This window comes from Protopterus annectens, chromosome 3.part0 (genome assembly GCF_019279795.1).
Source record: "Protopterus annectens isolate FY-2018-M chromosome 3.part0, PAN1.0, whole genome shotgun sequence".
Lineage (NCBI taxonomy): Eukaryota > Metazoa > Chordata > Ceratodontiformes > Protopteridae > Protopterus > Protopterus annectens.
The window spans coordinates 1,904,642,021-1,904,657,148 of NC_056731.1; positions in this window are offsets into that span (position 1 = coordinate 1,904,642,021).

A 15,128-nucleotide genomic window follows, 5' to 3' on the forward strand; every position below is an offset into this window, starting at 1 on the left:
GTGGTGTCTCCTTCCCTGTATCCACTGTAGTGTCTACAATGACTATTTACTCTGCTGTGTGTTCCCTGACCTATGTTCAGATTTAACAGTATGTGGGTAGGTCTTGACCGCTATCACTACTGTTAACAGAAACACAATGTAGTCTGGTCCCTGATCTACAATAGAGACAAAGAGGCAAACACTCCTTACCTGAGCCTCCTGTTTAAGGCTGCACGATTTCTTCTTGGGATCCAGTTTTCCGCTTTTCAGCCACAGATCAGACAGTAAACAGCCTCTTTACACACAACAATTCAGTCGGAGGTCTTTTCATTCAAGAAGAACCATTTAGGCAAATACTCCTGCGTAGATGTCTAACCAGCCATGCACTCTGACCTGTAGCTTACCAAGGGAATTCCGGATTACAAGGATCACAATGTCAAATAAGTTGTTAAAACCAGACTGTAGTTATCAGTAGGCTTTTCTAAGTGACAGTCAATAACACAGGAGGCTCGGGTTCAGAAAGTTTTAGTAGTGTACACAGGCAGGCTAAATCATATACAGTCCAAGTATGAGAGTTTTGTCTGACTCTATACAGTAAGCAGTTACTTTATATAGTGTTTACAATCAGCTTTTACCCACCTTACTGACGTGGTCAGTCACAGGGCATTTCCATCACTATGGTCCACAATAGTCTATACATACGTGGGTGCTGGGGTCGTGCTTTTAAAATGTTTTCCCATGAGAATAACACAGCCTTGCAAGGCACCTTGTCAATTACACTGTCCTTCTGTGATTGTAACTGTTTCAAGGACCCTAGACTGTTCCGATACAGTACTCAGTTAATTACTTAATACGCTGCTTTGTCTCTCTGGTAAGGAGTTGTACTGTTATCTTCGTTTGAGCTCACAAGGCCATCCTCCTCAGAGGTAGGGGTGATGTTATGCATGTACATACATTTATTGTTCTGTAACCCAGCAGATAATTAATGCTGACAGACATAAGCCTGCTGTACTGGTTACTGCCAGGATCAGAATTCCATCACACTACAGCTTAGCTTCACCAATTACATGCAGGCTTACTTCTACTGCCATATTGTACGGTACAATTCAATGCATTATATAGTATTTCGAGTCTAAACTGGCACTTCATATGTGTTTCTATATATATTTCAACAACATCCATCCGCCATATGCATGTTGTTCCGTCCTTTACCTTGACCGTGTGTATTTGGCCGTCCGCAACGCTACTCTCCACATGTGATGTCCCACCTTCCCTTCTTTGCCTGTAGCACCCTGTTAGGACGTCCTGTTTGATAGGCACGTGTTCCGCTATATGTGATCGACTTCACTGCATAGCTAAACATCGATGCGGTGGTTCAACAACCCGACCTGTCCACATGTGTACAGTTATGTGCACCGTGTCGTATGCAAACCTATATGGTTTTGACGGGTACATACCACATGCGGGATGCACACATTCTGCAGACACATTCACATGCAGCCATTTACATATCTGTACCTGAGGTGGGTTGGTGACATGTGGGTACGATTTGCCGCGTGGCATTGCCTAACACAAACATCTTACCACATTTCAGGTATGCACATTGTGTGTGGGTGTATAGCTGCACACGGATGCTAGCGGGTTAGGGTGCACAGGTGTACATGGGTGGGACTGACATGTACAATGAGGCTATTGTGTATTACATCTGAATGCATGGGTTCTGCTTCTGGATATTACACTTCAACATACGCCATCCAGTGTATGCGACAGAGACGTTGCTGGGTGTGGGATATGTTGCTATGCACATGTTTGCCTGTGTTTAAGGTGTCTTGATTCCTTACTGTTGTTATGTCGACACAGCTACCCAGCTATGTACTCTCACAACTGCTTGTGACCATTATGGTTGGCACCTTTTCCAATGCCCATAGTGGGGCATGTTATGTGGAAACTTCGGAATTTGCAGGACTACACATACCCATGGCAAGTGCAGTTGACAGAACTTCACTTGTTTGCCATACTATAAGCTTATTCTGTAAGCATTTGGGTTCCTTATTCATATTCTTATGTCATGTATGTGTTTCATATACAAATGTATATGTTTTATACTACTATTACATGTATATTGCGGGAATATGTTTGGCAGGGGATCAGAGGTCATTTTCCATTTTTCCGATTGTTGCAGGGACACAACTGTCCAATCAGGGACTGTCCATGGCACATTGGGACAGCTGGTAACCCTGGTGAACATGCCCATGTCGCTACTGGGGTTGCCACCTTTTCCAGTTTCCAAGCTGGGATATTTCCGGGACTCACATATGAGTTTACAGGCCGACACTTACACACGGTCAGTATATAGCATAGAACTTCACTTGTTTACCTAAGTAGAAGCGTATTGTTGTGGCAATTTGTTTGCTTATTCTGTTTCTTGTGACATTTAGGTATTTCAGTTACAGAAATGACCAATTCATGCTACCATTACATTAAATACGGGATATCATTATGTCCTACAATCTTAGCACATTTGCCATTTTTAATACGTTTTTTCGGGACACAACTGCCCATAGAGAGACTGCCCCACCCAAAGTGGGACAGGTGGTGACCTTAGTCGCTGCTCCTATGTCGGTGCGCGCTGACATGCTGCTGTACACCTTCTCTGAGTGTAACCACTGACGGTGCATTGCGGGACAAACGCGGTCATATGCGTATCCTTTGCTCCTTGGATGGGTACACTTAAGCCTTCATGGCTTGTATTTGCTTCTCCGTTTATTTGGGACGGGTACTATGCTGCCCACTCTACGTGCGTTTCATTCTGCACGGGACCTGGTTGCTGCCATTACTATTATGGGCGGACCGTGGCTGTCAGCACATTAGGTTGCTCACCTCATGCCGGCTTAGACACGCCTCCAGACGCATCCTACCTGGGCTCGCTCACGTACACTACGCACGTGTCTGTGGTTGCGGTGCACTCTCATTAATATGCATATGGCGCTACTGCACCGGCTATTCACTGCACCGCCGGCGCAGACCTTACGCCGGCCTTGCGCCGGGTTTCATGAATCCCGGGGTATGTCTAAACATAATGCAGTGTCTTGTCTGTTAAAAAGGTTTAAAAGATTATCAAAGGTAAATCAGCACTTCCATAGGGAGTGCTTGGTAATCACTGTCACTGAAATAATAAAATTAACCATGCGCTTATCTAAGAGAAGTAGTGGTTTATTTTTCTTCTCATGAATACAACTTCTGCTGCTGCACTCCCTTTCATTTGCCTTATTAAGATCACATTGAATCATTGACTATCTGGAGTGCTGTGTATTTATTCACCAGGCAATCTTCTGTTGGGCTTTTTTAGAGATAAGCTAATCTGTGTAAAACTGGTTCCTATCACATAGTCATACTTTTACAAGTTTGAACCTCATATGGTCGAGACCATAAGTTCGAATTTGTAAACGTTTGAGCATTTCACTGGAAGTCTCCATAAGCGGAGGTTTCCATTTTGTTCAATGGGGTGCGATCTCGGAGTTGGTATATTTAAGTAGCAGGGGATGTGGGGGGCACATCCCCCCCACGTGGCTGGTGCAGGGGGGCTTGCCCTCCTGCTTAAAATAGTTTATTTTGTTTTTTTTATCCATAGTCAAAGTTTTGTAACTTCGAGCATAATGGTTCAAACATTACGTGTTCAAAGTTATAAGACTTCGACTATGTGATATAGACCTACGTAAAACAACATATCACCCTCCATACACTGACTGTCAGCCTCTGCAGACTACATATGAGTCACTTTATTTTTCATAAAACAAAAAAAAATGTTCGTTTTTTTCTGAAAGTATATTAACTAAAGACTTTTTTAGTTGTATAAACATGAATGATACAACTAAAGAAAGTTTTTTTGGATGTATAAAAACATGCATGATAGTAGTAAAAAGAAATAGTGGAGCCTGGGAGACAATTTATCAGCATTTTAGTAGTCAAATTTACTGGCATTCCTATCAAATACATATTGATGGTGCAAAAGTCTACTTTGCAGCAATCTGAGATGGAAATGACTACATTGTAATATTTTGTGGCCAGTACTGAAATTAATCATAGCCAGCAGTGAGATGTACAATGTCCAAAAAAATCTGTTGCTGATTGCAATTTGGGCATTGTCACATTATTATAGTTTTCCTTTTTGAAAGTTATACTGGTGCATTCATGTGTAGCACATTGCACTACTGTTTCAGTATACCAGTGTCATGTTAACCTGTAGCCTATAATAGCCACACATATCACTGTTCACTATCACACCAGTCTATAAGTGTCATCCATGATAATGGTGCATGCCAAAGCAATCACTAACCCTCCATGACATCTGTATTTGTTGTGCTGTGTACAGGCTTCCTTTAGGTCACTTGTATTGTGCTGCTTCTCTGTTGTGCATCAGTTGGTTACTATGACCTGTGGTGTGTCTATACCTGCTATTTCCTACATCATGTATCTTTGTATTGGCATCACACTGTTGCAGTTTGCGCAATACTGTCTTTATTGTATGAAAGTTACTATGCCAGCATTAATAGTCATATGACACTTCACACATCTGCTCTCTGGGTAGCATGGTTACCGGTGCAATGCTGCACATTATAGGTGGCACTGCATGACCTCACACCTATATATAAACATTCATGTTTAGTGGGTGCACATGTCATTCCATTATATTCATTATATACCTGTTTTTATGTCAATAGTATACTGTTCTATATTATGGTGTGCATGCAGGTTGTCTACATGTGTTGACATGCAGATACACTGTAGTCAATAATACTGGACACCTGTTTCCATTGTGACACCCTTGTAGCCATTTTCCATGTAGCAAGTGGACACATCTAAGCTACTGCACAGACATGTCTGCTTAATTATTACTCATGGCTGTGTTATACACCCTTAGCACCATGCATATAGCATTGTGCATACCTACGTCATGCTGGTCTCATTGTTGGGGTGCGAACCTGCATGCATACTGCTATTTGCATGTATTTCCAAAGTGCTTTTCCTGTAGTATATTGTATTATTCATGCTATATGCGCAGTGTTTGGTTATTTACATGCACAATGCATTGACATGAGTGCCTAATACTGTAATATAGTACCCCTCTATAATTTGTCACATATGTAGGTAGGTACCTGTGGAGAATACACATGGTATGGCATGATTGCCTGACATTGTTACCTCCATGTTTGTTACTGGAAAAGGGTGAGCCACTGAGCCTTTTTCCCTGTATGTGGAAAAATGGTTACGGCCCATCTTGGACAGCAATTATTTTATTTTGAAGGACACCAAGCAATTTTTGATTGATTTATATCAGTATAGTAGCTCTATTACATCGGAGCTTGAATTCCACTTTGTTACACTAGATGTACAGCCCCTTTTCACCATCATACCCAATGCTTTAGGAGTCCAGTCTGTACATAAATATTTAGATAGACAGCGAATATGGGGAAAAGCAAACAGATTTAATATGTCTGTTTTTAGAAACGATATTGGAGAACAATGTCTTCACTTTTGAAGACCATGTCTATTTACAGTGTGATGGCGTAGCTATGGGCACTTCGTGTGCCAATAGATACGCCAATATGTTTATGGCACTGTGGGAGGAAGAGTCATTGTTTAAGATGGACCTATATTTAAGTTATGTTAAGTTCTATCAATGTTTTGTCAATGACCTCTTCCTGGTATGGGTAGGTACATATAGGGATTTGGAAAGATTTCTGTTGCAATTAAATGGGATGTATGATTATTTGAAATTTACCATGAACTGTTCCCAAACCAGGATAGATTACTTGGATGTATATGTGGAAAGGTCGGGTAATGTTCTAATCAACACAGGGGTGTATAGGAAACATTGCTACAGGAATAATCTTTTATTTACAGGTAGCATGCACCCTCAGTACATATTTAGAAATGTTGTCAGGGGACAAGGGATGAGGGCCTCAAGGTTGAATGCGTTGGATGAGGGGTTCAATCAGAAGTTGACTGAACTGAAAGTTAGATTAGTTGATAGGGGCTATGGCCCCATTGAGATAGAGAAGAATTTACAAGGACTTGATGATCTAAGGAAGGATAGAGCTAGAACCTATTATTCTTCTACTAATGATATTATGAATAATTCAATGGAAGTATCTTCCCCCATTGGTATGAAAGTTCCGATGTTTTATACTATGGATGTTAAGCCTATCACGGATATTATTATAAAAAAATGGCATGTTCTAACTACAGATCCGATAGTTAGGAGGGGATAGCGGAGAATCATACCTTTTTGTTTAAGAACAAACGCAACCTGAAGAGGCTGCTAGGGACAGTGGTAGATGTACTGAGGATATGAATGGTATCCACCCATGTGGAAATTGTAACTTTTGTGGTTATCTTGATACTACAAAGGCCTTTATACACCCTAATATGGGTCAACACTTTAATTTTGAGATTAGTGCAAACTGTAGAACATCACATGTAGTCTATCTCGCTAAGTGTGTGACCTTTGGGTGATTTTACGTTAGAAAAACAGATAGGTTACTTAGAGACAGAGTGAGGGAACATATCTATAACATTGGAGTTAAATCACAAGAAGCTTTATTTAAACACATTATGGCACAGGGTGATGACCATACTTTTAAGTTTATGGTAATAGGTCTGGTTAGACCCACAGTACGGGAAGGTGACATTAGAAATACAATGGAGAGTAGGGAGGTGAAATAGATATTGAGGCTTAGGGCAAATAGAGGCAAGGGCTTAAATGAGAGAGCCTCTAATAAACCCACTTTAAAATCTAGGAATCTTTTGATCAGGTAATTAAGGATATATTCTTTGAGATGTATATATTTATTGGTTCATGTTTATATGCTTTTTACTTATATGTTTTTTATTCATATATATTTTTATATATATATTTTGGAAAAAAATGTATATTTGGAAGGTTTTAATTTAATTTTGCTAATACGTGTTTGATCTAGTTAATAAGCTGGTCGATTCTACTTTAAATTAATATATTCATATTATATTGTAAGCTGATTGGTAGATACATCGTATTTAAATGAATTTTGACCATTCTTCATTTGATGGTCTGAAGAAGCTCCTATGTGAAAGTGCTTACCTATTTTTAATAAAACAAGGTTTGTTACTATATGGTTGAATCTTTGCATGGACTGCATGGTTCGTGGACTGCTTTGTTGCTAATTACAGGTTTTCTTGGTTTTTCATTGAGTAGTACCACGTTTGCCTCTTACGGTGTGTTACTTTGTTGTTTTTTCTGCTAATTTTACAATGAGTCGAGCCCTAGTTAGAGAACTACACCTCTGCAGTTGTGCTTAAAAAACTCATTGGAAGATTATATAATGGATAAAAAATGTGCTTATGTTGCTTGGGACTATGCATAATGACTTTGTTCATACAAATATTATGCAACAAGTGCATGGACTTGATTTCAGTAACAGAGATAATACTAAAATATCTGTCTGCAGTTGGCTGTTCACATCTGGGAATTGTTTGAATGTATGAGACTCACAACTATGAATCTAAAAAATTTGGTCACTAAAGTGAAAATAAAGGTGTTACAGTAAACATACCAAGACAAAGATTGTTGAATAGGTTCATAGGTGTTTACTAGGCTAATGACCACAAGGGCCTTTTTAAGCCTAGCCATGCATCCCAAATCTCTGACAAGTTCTGATACCCTTGATAAGTGTAAGCATGGGTCTGGGAGATTAACCATTTACAGGTTACCTGTGTCCATTAGAGACATAGGTGCCAAACCAGGGATGAATTTCTGGTTTCCCATCTAATTGTCCAAGTTGTACTTGAATTGGGTTAGGGAGGAACTCTGCTTCACATGGACGGGGACCCTGATCCATAGACCAGGTCGTCTCTGCAATACATACCTATCTCTCCAGTAGGTCCTAGTTATATCACAGGTATGGTTTAAGTCTTTAGAATGGGTAATTCTGGTGCTGTTTGTTTTCTGGATATGCAGGAGGTCCATCAGAGTGGGGTTTGACAATGCCCTGTATGCCAGGTACAGATCTCCTCTCAAAAGTAGTACTTGCATTTTTTTCTTAGTCTACAGTACAGCAATCTTGGCTCTATCTCTCTATCTATCTGTCTGTTTATCTATCTATCTAACTCTCTGTCTCTGTATAAAATTGTCTCATGAATACTCTAAAGAGCAAACATTTTAGACTGAATCGAAAATGATCAGAAACAGCAAATAATAAAACAAGCCCCCTTGCACCCTCCCCACACTAGTTATATATGGAAACTCTAAGATCACACAACAGCAGTGGTAAGAGTAAACTCCCTGACCCCTCTGTAATGCAATCTTGCACAAAAAGCAGATGGCTAAACAGCATTAAGGACAATGTCCGCTCCTATTCACAGCAATCAAAAGTGTTTGATCATATGAGCTTTCGCTTCTCTGACCTGCTCCCATATGTATGTGTATATATATATATATATATATATATATATATATATATATATATATATATATATATCAATACATATATATATATGTGTGTGTGTGTGTGTGTGTGTGTGTGTGTGTATATATATACATATGTATATATAGATACATATATAGAAATATATAGATATCTATATCTATATATCTGTATCTATACATCTATATCTATAGCTACATATATTATAAACATAAATATATACATATATATATCTAGGGTCTATGTTAAATGTTTGAACATCCAAAATGTCGAACATTACATGGCTGAGACCAAATGTTCAACATTTGGATGTTCGAACATCAAATAAAAAAAAAGTAAAGTAAAAGTAAAAGGACCCCACATACACACCCTACTTAAATATACCAACTCTGAGACCACACTTCAGTGCAGAAAAGGGAAATTCCCCCTATCTGCACCATACGGTGCCATTGAAAGTCTATCTTCGAACACAAAAAATTTTGAACATTTGTCTAGGACATATACTCGACTTCACTAAATACCGAACAGTTAAATCACGCTCACGAATGCACGAAGTAATAAAATCATGAAAACGCAAATAACCGAATCTAGGAACACCGAAAATAGAATAATGGCAGAAAGTGCAGAAGCACCCAGTGGCAACAAATGACGTAAAGATTAGTTAATCCCAGCTCACATTAATATCTGTTCTTTTCACAGATTCTCCATATTAATGGCAGTACAATGAAAATACAGTAACTTCATTTAAATCTTCAGTAATTGAGCTATAGCTTTAATGAATTGCAAGCTTGTGTATTCATGTTTGTTTTCCATTATGATTTGAAAACGTTCCTCTCTTCATATTAGCTTCCTCTTCTTCGAGGTAGGAGGACAACCAGACAACATCCTACAGCGAACCTCATCAACTCTGTCTTGCTCACAACATATAACCTGCAGAATACTGAGAACATCAAAGAAGTGCTTCCCTGCTAGTAGCCTCCTGTGCCACGCTTCAATTACATTCTGCGTTCTGGGCAAATTCAACTCAGATATGTTCCAGAAACTCACTGAAAAAAGAGGTGGAAATCTCATTTCTGTTGACATCCTAGTTCTCAGAACTCTAGGTTTACCCAACAAGTACCTTTCCATAAAGTATTTACGTAATGGCTGTCCTTCTATAGGGAACTCTTCCTTTAACAAATTAAAAGTTTCCAAAACTTTCTCCTCTGGAAGAAACACCAAAGCAACTAGATGTTTAACGTTATGCTGAAACTCATTATCTGAGTTATAACATGATGAGAGCTCTAAAGTTTGTACTTTCCTCCAAACATTTCTGCTGAAGTGGAAAATGCACCCCTTACACAAAACACCATTTACATTGCGATGCACACTTTTTATAGCTGCAGGCTCAAAATCACACAATATAAATGATGCACTTAGTAAAAGGTTAAACTCAGACAATAACTCAAATATGCCTTTCCACATAAAATTGTATACTCAATAGGACTTTTTATTCATAAGACAGTAAAGGAGTGGTACACTTTTACTGTACCCACCATATCTGACAACAGAATGTATGGTGTACAACATGTTTGTAGAACTGAGATCTTTCAAATTGGGTTTTGTAGTAAACAGCACAACAGTAGTTTGCTTAACAGCATCCGATAACTCTTTCTTTACAAATACACCGTCTTTCAAATGGAAATCATCCACTTTGATATCAGTTAAGCTGACGTTTCTACAATGTAAGACACTCCTACTCTTTGAGCGAACACGCTTAACTGTTTGCACCATAGATCTTCGGCTGGGTAAATAAGATGTACACTCCAAAGAACTAGAAGCTACATGTAGCAGTACATGGTAGATACATCGTATTAAAATGAATTTTGACCATTCTTCATTTGATGGTCTGAAGAAGCTCCTATGTGAAAGTGCTTACCTATTTTTAATAAAACAAGGTTTGTTACTATATGGTTGAATCTTTGCATGGACTGCATGGTTCGTGGACTGCTTTGTTGCTAATTACAGGTTTTCTTGGTTTTTCATTGAGTAGTACCATGTTTGCCTCTTACGGTGTGTTGCTTTGTTGTTTTTTTCTGCTAATTTTACAATGAGTCGAGCCCTAGTTAGAGAACTACACCTCTGCAGTTGTGCTTAAAAAACTCATTGGAAGATTATATAATGGATAAAAAAATGTGCTTATGTTGCTTGGGACTATGCATAATGACTTTGTTCATACAAATATTATGCAACAAGTGCATGGACTTGATTTCAGTAACAGAGATAATACTAAAATATCTGTCTGCAGTTGGCTGTTCACATTTGGGAATTGTTTGAATGTATGAGACTCACAACTATGAGTCTAAAAAATTTGGTCACTAAAGTGAAAATAAAGGTGTTACAGTAAACATACCAAGACAAAGATTGTTGAATAGGTTCATAGGTGTTTACTAGGCTAATGACCACAAGGGCCTTTTTAAGCCTAGCCATGCATCCCAAATCTCTGACAAGTTCTGATACCCTTGATAAGTGTAAGCATGGGTCTGGGAGATTAACCATTTACAGGTTACCTGTGTCCATTAGAGACATAGGTGCCAAACCAGGGATGAATTTCTGGTTTCCCATCTAATTGTCCAAGTTGTACTTGAATTGGGTTAGGGAGGAACTCTGCTTCACATGGACGGGGACCCTGATCCATAGACCAGGTAGTCTCTGCAATACATACCTATCTCTCCAGTAGGTCCTAGTTATATCACATGTATGGTTTAAGTCTTTAGAATGGGTAATTCTATGATTATGATTTTTACCTCCTCCAAAACCAAGAACTTCGATCAAAATTTATTCTCCATCACCATCCAAAATTCAACACCTCTTGAACTGGTATCCGAAGCCAAACTACTAGGAGTTCAAATCGACAACAGGCTTAAATTCAACTCCCATCTACTACTAAACATAAAAAACCCCACCAAAAAATTGGTATGCTCTATCGACAAAATCGGTTTCTCACCTCAACTACCAAATTTACTCTCTCTACTACATTTCTCTTACCCTCCCTTCTCTATGGAGCCCCCCTTCTAACAAATCTACAATCATCTCTCAAAACCAAACTGTCTTCTTGCTACAATAAAATTGCCAGATTCGCCACTAGCAACAAATCATCAACACATCACTGTGAATCTCTCAACAAACTAAACTGGCTAGAACTACCAAACTACCTATCCTACATTCAGCTCACCTATGCCCATAAACTCATCTTCCAGCCTTCCCTCTGTCCCTCCCTCGCCACTACCTTTAAAATGCACCACACACAAAGAATTCTCAGATCTAATAATCAAAACCTTATAGAAGTTTACCGACCACTCCACCCCCCAGGACAATACCTCCTGTCACACTCTTTAACTCGCTTATGGAACTCCCTTCCCCCCTCCATTCGTACCACTACTAGCCTCCGTATTAATGGCAGTAAAATGAAAATACAGTAACTTCATTTAAATCTTCAGTAATTGAGCTATAGCTTTAATGAATTGCAAGCTTGTGTATTCATGTTTGTTTTCCATTATGATTTGAAAACGTTCCTCTCTTCGTATTAGCTTCCTCTTCTTCGAGGTAGGAGGACAACCAGACAACATCCTACAGCGAACCTCATCAACTCTGTCTTGCTCACAACATATACCCTGCAGAATACTGAGAACATCAAAGAAGTGCTTCCCTGCTATACAGCGTAGCCTCCTGTGCCACGCTTCAATTACATTCTGCGTTCTGGGCAAATTCAACTCAGATATGTTCCAGAAACTCACTGAAAAAAGAGGTGGAAATCTCATTTCTGTTGACATCCTAGTTCTCAGAACTCTAGGTTTACCCAACAAGTACCTTTCCATAAAGTATTTACGTAATGGCTGTCCTTCTATAGGGAACTCTTCCTTTAACAAATTAAAAGTTTCCAAAACTTTCTCCTCTGGAAGAAACACCAAAGCAACTAGATGTTTAACGTTATGCTGAAACTGATTATCTGAGTTATAACGTGATGAGAGCTCTAAAGTTTGTACTTTCCTCCAAACATTTCTGCTGAAGTGGAAAATGCACCCCTTACACAAAACACCATTTACATTGCGATGCACACTTTTTATAGCTGCAGGCTCAAAATCACACAATATAAATGATGCACTTAGTAAAAGGTTAAACTCAGACAATAACTCAAATATGCCTTTCCACATAAAATTGTACACTCGATAGGACTTTTTATTCATAAGACAGTAAAGGAGTGGTACACTTTTACTGTACCCATCATATCTGACAACAGAATGTATGGTGTACAACATGTTTGTAGAACTGAGATCTTTCAAGTTGGGTTTTGTAGTAAACAGCACAACAGTAGTTTGCTTAACAGCATCCTATAACTCTTTCTTTACAAATACACCGTCTTTCAAATGGAAATCATCCACTTTGATTATCAGTTAAGCTGATGTTTCTACAATATAAGACACTCCTACTCTTTGAGCGAACACGCTTAACTGTTTGCACCATAGATCTTCGGCTGGGTAAATAAGATGCACACTCCAAAGAACTAGAAGCTACATGTAGCAGTACATTAGTACTATAAATAAATGTGTTCCATTTAAAGGGAGAGTAAAGGTCTCAATTGATATCATGCGCTGTTCGGTTAAATTAAATTCAGTCAATTGAGTTTTTGTGATTTTATTACTTCGTGCATTAATGAGCCTGATTTAACTGTTCGGTATTTAGTGAAGTCGAGTGTATGTCCTAGACCCATAGATACATATATATATATATATATATATATATATATATATATATATATATATATATATATATATATATATATATATATATAGATATATACATATATATATATATATATATATATATATATATATATATATATAGGTTCACTTCAAAATCCTGAAAGCTCAAAATCCTGAATCTCAAAATCCCGAACTCAAAATCCTGAAAGCTCAAAATACTGAAAACTCATAATACTGAATCTCATAATATCGAAAAACATACAGGACACCAACACTGACTGTATTGCAGCTACACTACACTGCACATGCACTACTATCTATCCACTTACCTTAACCCAGACCCTAACCCTAAGGTCCGTCACTATCGCACACTCACCTCACCTGTGCCCTAACCCTAACTCACTTAACCCGCCCCTTACCCCAAATTCTGTCACTATCGCACACTCACCTCACCCGCGCCCTAACACTAACTCACTTAACCCACCCCTAACCCTAACGTCCGTCACAATCGCACACTTACCTGACCTGCACCCTAACCCGAACGTCCGCACAATCACACATCAGTGTTGGTGTCCTGTATGTTTTTCGGTATTATGAGATTCAGTGTTATGAGTTTTCAGTATTTTGAGCTTCCAGGATTTTGAGTTTGGGATTTTGAGATTCAGGATTTTGAGCTTTCAGGATTTTGAAGTGAACCTATAAATATATATATATATATATATATATATATATATATATATATATGTGTGTGTGTGTCTACTATACATGACTGAAATTTCAGAAAGCCGAAACCCATATGGCCGAGACCATATGTTTGACTTTTGAAATTTCGAACATGTAAAAAAAAAAACTAAACTAAAACTTACCTACACATTGCTAGCAAGGGGGCAAGTCCCCTTGCACCCACCATGGGGGTCTGCACCCCCTGCAATTTAAATATACCAACTCCAAGATTGCACTACCGTGTGGAAGATGAGAATCTTCCCATTCTGCACTATACAGAGGTGCTCGTTCTGCATAATCGAAATTTCAAAAGTCGATCATATGGTCTCGGCCATATGGGCTTTGGCTTTCTGAAATTTCGATCATGTGTAGGGGACCCACACACACATATAAATATATATATATATATATATATATATATATATATATATATATATATATATACGTATATATGTATATATATATATACATACATATATATATATATATATATATATATATATATATATGTGTGTGTGTGTGTGTGTGTGTGTGTGTGTGTGTGTGTGTCTGTGTGTGTGTTGTGGAGTACAAGCCCTGCCAGAAATGCTTTTACTAGCAAACTGTAATATTTGCTGGTGTTAATGTAATCACAGTTTAGAGTTAAGAATTCCGGAATTCACATTTGCAGGTATTGGCCTGTTAGAAGACTCACTTAGGGACTGAACTGCTGCAACTGCACACAACAGTTGGAGGGATACTAGGTGATGAAGATTCAGAGTAATGCTAGATGGTGAAGAGAATGAGTATGATGCAGCAAGAGTGATGCTAGCTGGGGATGAGGATTAATGCATAGCATATGGAAGGATACTAGTCGGTGATGACAATTCGTAAATAGCAGTTCAAGGGATACTAGCTGGTGATGAGGATCAATACACAGCAATTGTTGTGCTATTAGGTGATGAAGAAAATTAGTGCATGGCATTTGGGGGATACTAAGTAGTGAAGAGTATTACTTTACTGACTGTGTTGGATTATGGAGTGCAAGTGTGATCTCAACAAAAGTGACAAATGAGTCACTGAATACAATATTCCAAAATGTAGGTAAGCCATAATAAAGGACAAAGTATTATTCCTGAAAAATTCCTAGCTGCTCTTTTGTCTTACCCTTAACCCATTAAGCTGTGTACTTAATAGATTAATTAGGTCATGGCTACAGTTTGGATCTCAGAAAACAACAAAG